This window comes from Lactuca serriola, chromosome 8, assembly GCF_051521515.1.
Source record: "Lactuca serriola cultivar US96UC23 chromosome 8, Lser_US96UC23_V15, whole genome shotgun sequence".
Classification (NCBI taxonomy): Eukaryota; Viridiplantae; Streptophyta; class Magnoliopsida; order Asterales; family Asteraceae; genus Lactuca; species Lactuca serriola.
This window is the reverse complement of record NC_136415.1, coordinates 24,068,419-24,074,742: the sequence shown is the minus strand read 5'-3', so window position 1 is coordinate 24,074,742 and position 6,324 is coordinate 24,068,419. Positions and strand designations below refer to the sequence as shown.

Genomic DNA, 6,324 nt, shown 5'->3' with positions numbered 1-6,324 from the left:
TGATGATTTGCCAATATGACACGAGTTACAAAAAGAATCTGAAGATTTGCTAGAAACAGGAAGAAAATACTTAGAAAACATAAAGTTCAAAAGTTGTGTATGAGGATGCCCCAGCCGTTGATGCCAAATGTCAGAAGAAGCTCTAATAGAAGTGTATGCAACTTTGGGAAGGTGCTGGAAGGATGGAAGACGAATGGAGTAAAGACCATTGTCACTTGGACCCGTGAGGAGGGTAGTTTTGGTAATTTTGTCCTTCACAGCAAAAAAAGAAGAGTGAAATTCAAAGAAAACATTATTGTCTAAGCAAAACTTTTGAATAGAAAGGAGATTTTTTTTGATTTCCGGAACATGAAGAATATTGGATAATGAAAACGTTTTAGAGGGTGAGAAAAACGAATAGAACCAATGTGAATAATAGGTAGACCCATACCATTGCCGACGTGAAGAGCATCCTCACCCAAGTAAGGTGTGTGACTGTCAAGGGATGAGAAATCATGAGAGACATGGCTGTTGGAGCCGGTATCGGGGAGCCAGGTAGTAGTGTGATAACGATTTTCAGCAAAATTGGCAGTGGGATATGAATGGGTTCGCATGGTGGTAGGATCTCGGTTAGGACATTGTGAAAGAATGTGTCCAATACCGCAGCGGTTACAGGTGCCAAAGACTGTGTTTTGTGTAGAAGCCCAAGGAAATTGAGTCCGATTTCCCCCAGATGGTTGTGTGTGACTGCCCCGACCTCTTCGTGTGTTGAAACTGCGACCTCGAGACGATGGAGGAAGAGTGGTGTAAAAAGCTTGAGGGTTAGAGGGAGGAGCCTGGTTCTGCTGTAAACCAAGCTAAGATAAGAGTTGTTGGAGAGCTTGTAGTTGATCAGGAGAAGTAGGTAAACTTGTGGGGTTGGACCGGGTGGCGGTGGTAGCTGCAAATGCTTGAACTGGAGGTACACTGGGTATAGACTTCCAAATCATGAAGTCATGATCAGCAAGTAGGCCATGAAGATCTCGGAAAGTGGTGGGGGTTTTCCGAGCAAGGAGGTTAGACTTGAGTCCATTATATTCTTCACGAAGACCTGAAATCACAAGCATAACTAAATCTTTATCTTTAACCGGTTCACCAATGTTGGCAAGAGCATCGGAGTACTCTTGGGCTCGTAAGACATAGGTGGAAGGTGTTTCATCAGGTTTCATCTCGAGTTTGAGGAGTTGCGTTTTGAGTGTGTATTCTCGAGAGGATGATTGAGGAGCATAGGCTCGTTGTAAAGAAAACCAGAGATCTTTGGATGTTGTACCTTTTGCATGAGGATAGGAAGCTTCAGAGATGGTTGATAGAAGAAGCATATGGACATGGGCATCATTGGCGATCCAGGCTGCATGTGACGGGTTTGCTTGGGGTTCGGCTGTAGTGGTTTTTTTCGACACTGGTAGAGATGCATTGGGACATGGAATATTGTCATCAATATATCCATAAAGACCGTTGGTAACAAGAAAAGGTTGGATCATTGTCTTCCAAAAACCATAATTAGTTGGAGATAGGGTAAAAGGGAATTTATGAGAGTTATGTGAAGTCTTCTCGGTTGTGGAGAAGGGTGTGATAATCACCATTGATTTGTGTGGGTGTGTTCTTGAAATTGACGGCTAGGGTTGTAACCCTAAGGAGGCCAAAGTATTTTTGGCTCTGATACCAAAATAGCTTTTGGTAATTGTATTGTGTATATCATCACGTAACATGTACAGGAGATAAATATATAATAGATATAGTTACAATTTAGCCCCTATAGTAATATTATGTTGTCTAATAAAACCAAAAACTAGCTAGATCTAACAAATACATCATCAAGATTCTAGCTTTATACCTTTTGGAGTTGAGAAAAACAATGTAGGCTCTGGATCCACAGCTTGAGATTCAAAAATCAACACGCTCGAACTTCTCTTTCATCCAAAATGCACTTAAAACATATAGAAAGACTCAAGATTTGATGTAGGAGGCTAGGGTTTCGAGTTGGTGACTCAAGAGGGTGGAGGCTGATGTTAGGAAGGACCCCAAGGGGTTCGATTCCTTAAATAGGGCTGAAAACCATGAAAATAGGGTTTTTGAACTGTGACGGTATGCCCATGTACCTAAAGTTACGTCGAGCATAACACCCTAAAAATACGACTTCCTTATTCAATACTTCCAACGTACTCCTGGTGTACGCCCAACGTACTGCCAGAGTCTCTTCTTCCAACTTAACTTCAAATAGTCACAACTTCTTCTTTCCAACTCCATTTTCGACGATCTTTATATCCACGAAAAGGTATCAACGAGCTCTACAATTATATCTTCATACTTATGACTAAAAACATCTCAAACTAAAGTCCTTAATTTATGCAAGAAGTCTGAAACATAACCTTTCCTATTTTACCCTTCAGCTTCCATCAAACAATTCAAGGCTTAACTCACTTGCCCAACATCATACACTTCCAATAGATTCTAAACTTCATTCAATTGAAGCCTAAGGCCTCCATTTGATCCATTTATTATCCACAATCCTGAAATAAGAACTTCTCAAAACAGGATGTTATAGATCAGCCATGCAGGACAGTTAGGAAGCATGATCATTTCGACATATAGCTTTTTTGATTTCCAACAACCAAGTAAATATGCCTATTCTAGACACCTTTCCCGTAAGTAAACTGTAACGCCCGGGTTTCAGGGCTAAGCATTTTTGTCAATGTAATAGTCTAGGTCAACTCTTGTAACTCTTTTTGAAGTAATAAAGATGAAATATTTGAGTATTATGTGAATTATATGTGTTTATTATTTAATTATAAATGTATAATTAATAAAGAATAAAAATGAGCGTCAAAATTAAAGTGTGAGATAATCCCGATATCTCTACATAAAGTTGTAGAATATGTCTCAAGGTTTCCGTGCATATAAGGAACGCCGAAATCCGAGTTATAACGAAGAAGTTATGACCCGTCGAAGTTTCACGACAGAACCGGCACGATACCAGGAAGCGTGAATAGTGAATTTACGATAGAGCAAGATTTAGCCTTAGTGATCTAAACGAAAGTCGTAGAATATGTTAAACTAAGAACATCGATAAAAAGAACGCCCAAATCTGACTTCGTATGAAGAAGTTATGAGATTTTAAACAGACCAATCCTGTCCCGGCTTGTTAAAAATATAACTTTAAAAATAAAGTCAAAATTAGCCGACGGAGTCTAAACGAAAGTTGTAGAGTACGTCTTCACCTAGGTGTGGATATAAAGAACGTCAAAAACGGAGTTCGTATGAACAAGTTACAAATTATAATAGCATATTTACGTATTAAAATAAAGTATAAATCATGTATACGTACACATATATATACATATGTATATATCATTAGAAAGGTATCGACGATGCGGTCATTATAAGACTAATGTTGAGTTCTTTCGACATTAGTTTAGTACAAATATCATTAAATCCATTTATAATAGTATTATAGAGGGGTGTTTAGTTGTTTATATAACTAAAAGGTCATTAAGTAATTATGGAGGGTAGTTTTTGAAAATTCAATTAGTATAGATAAGAGCCTTGGGCTCTCATATTTCTTGCACCATTCTCTTGATTCAAGAGTCTTTCTCTCCTTATCCCCCGAGCATTTCGGTCCCTCGTGATTCGACTTCTCTTTCTGTAGCTTAGTATAGTACGGTGAGCGCTGAAGCGCTGCATGAATCTTTCTTAGAAAGATTCAGCGACGAAGTTCTGCCCCTGCAGAGCCCGACTCCTAGCTAAAACCCCCTTGTAAGTAAGTTATGCTTACCTTATTTTAATATAGCTTATATTTAAAATTAGTATTGTTATTATGAACTTATAATAAATATTTGAGCTATTATTATAACTTATATAAGTGTCGTTATAATATTTTTTTTTAACTACTCGCGGTACGGAGAATCTGGTTTAAAGGGCCGCATAGGGTTGTTGGATTTCAGAAGTGCTATATACCAAAATAGTCCTGTCTTCCGGTGTTTTATGTCTGGTCCCTGTCTGTACATAGTGGTTGGAAAATATTGTTTAACGCTTATATAATAATAATAATAATAATAAGACTAATAGTTGGTCACGGTAAATATTAGACTAAAATTTAGCGATAATAATGCTAGGTTTCGTCGAAGGAAAATAGAATCGTTAGAAGCAAGCGCTGCCCGATTTTGGAATCATCACCTTAACAAGTAAGTGCATAGTTACTTTCAACTTACACATAGATATGAAGTATTTTATATAAATTACGTGCTATGTGTGCATATTATCTGAATACTTGCTATCTATGCTAGATGAACATTGTTATACATGTTTTCAATGATTTAAACTGTATATGTATTTTATATCTACGAAAATGTTGGGGTAAAACATGGGTAGATGCAATAGGTGATGTGTGATAAAATGATGAGAGGCCTCGATGTTGATGTTGTTGATTCTGTCATCTAGCGGAGTATGGATGACGACCACGGACTCTTCTAGACAGTCCAGTGGAACACTAGCAGGCTCGCAACCTGTAGGTGTTTGTGAACGATATGTTCACCAGTGTACTCCATCCCCCACATGGTTGCCTTTAGGACATTTATTGCTGAGGAATCCCCTTAGCAGTAGTGTCCGTCCCGATGATGATCCTTAGGCTAGGTCCCTTATGATAGGTGTTTAGGGACGTAAAGTGAGTATAACGGGAACGGGTAATCTGGTTATTGTTGATCGATGAAATTAATAAACTTATTTATTATGGGTTGAAAACCCTATGTGCTCACCAGGCTCCCAAGCCTGACCCACTCAGTTTTATGTATTACAGGTAGTGGCGCATGAGCATAGGTGTGATGTTTTGGACGAGGGATTACGGATATAGGCTTGTAGATATGAAATAATGTAGTAAGGCTTATATTGTACTGTTTATGCTTTTGATCTGTACGAACATGACATCCCGAGTCTTTTAATGAAATACATTTCTATGGAAATGCTTTTGATAAATCTTTATCATATTTTTGTTTTGGGACAAATTCCGCAACACTTTCATTTAAAATGTAACTCTGATTTTTAAACAAAGCATAAACAAACCGGTCTTTTCTGGCCGTGATTTTGGGGATGTCACATAAACCAATCAAAATATTTAATTGGAATTAATGACTAATCAGGTACTTATAGGTTCCTAACAACAACTATAAACATAATTATAAGTTACCCTAACAGCCTAGTAAACGTAGCTTGACTTATAGATATTTTTAGCGTAAACCGGAAAATTACGTGGGCAACACTCCAACCCAAAAGCTCCTCTTCATTGGGTCCTAGATATCTTAGAGCCCCGCTAAAATTGTCAAAAGTCCAGAAAAAAAGTCGAACTTAAAGAACCAGAGAGAGATGTGAGAATTGGTGTGAGGAATAAGGGAAGACAATGCAACTATTTATAGGAATATATGGGGGCGTCGTGCCTTCTTCTTGGCGCACCACGCTTATGTGTGGTGCTGGCCAATCTGATTTTTGATACATGTCGCCTGCTAATTTGTCTACATGGCCTCCTTCTAGAACATGCCATGTATCTTGCTTACGTGGTGCCATGTCGGCTGGTCGGTGGAAGAGCCGAACTTTCTCTTTGCGACGTGGAGCCTCTCGGTGGTGCCATGTCTTCACATCATGCGTCTTCTCGAAGCATGCATTCCTTTGCAAAGTGATTCTTCCCATGACAATAATTACTGTCATAACCAGAGTCACCCAACAACTTCTTTTCTTTATTCTCCACATCATTCTAAGATTTCTTAAAATCTTCCTCTCTAGGCCTTTCAAACTAGAGTTTCCCTTCTTGTATTTGTTTCTGAAACGAAAGAAATTCTTCTTAAAGAATTTCTTTGGATTAGACACCATTAGAGCCTTTTCTTCTTTATAGAGTTCATTATCCGAAATATTAGATTCGGAATCATCAACTACTGACTTCTTACCTCTAGCAACCAATTCCAGAGATCCAACACCAGAGACAAGTTTAGCTTCCTTAGTGACCTCATCTCTATAAGACTTCAGAATACCTAAGAGTTTTGCCAACGAATAGCTTTTGAATTGCTCGTAGGCTTTAAAACTGGAAACTATAGCCTTCCATTCGGATCTAATATCTTTCATAAATGTGACCTTCTGTTCAATGTCTCTTCGCTCAATATTATATTTAAGCATTCCGCTTAACAAGTGATTGTAGCGATTGGCTGCCTTTTCTAAACTCTCATCTAGTTTTTGCATGAAAGAACCAAATTTTGACAGAAGTGTCGTCTATACAGAATGTTGCAAGTCGTCTTCACCCGAATACAATTCCTTCAATCTATTCCA

The 6,324-nt window shown here is 38.3% G+C and overlaps 1 long non-coding RNA gene across 1 annotated transcript; it reads left to right on the top strand.

Moving 5' to 3' along the window:
- The first annotated feature begins 3,595 nt into the window (after positions 1-3,595).
- LOC145070326 (uncharacterized) lies at positions 3,596-4,991 on the top strand. The gene is made up of 3 exons (XR_013689897.1): positions 3,596-3,775; positions 4,131-4,199; positions 4,811-4,991. It is a non-coding gene; the product is annotated as an uncharacterized LOC145070326 (long non-coding RNA).
- Positions 4,992-6,324: the final 1,333 nt, after the last annotated feature.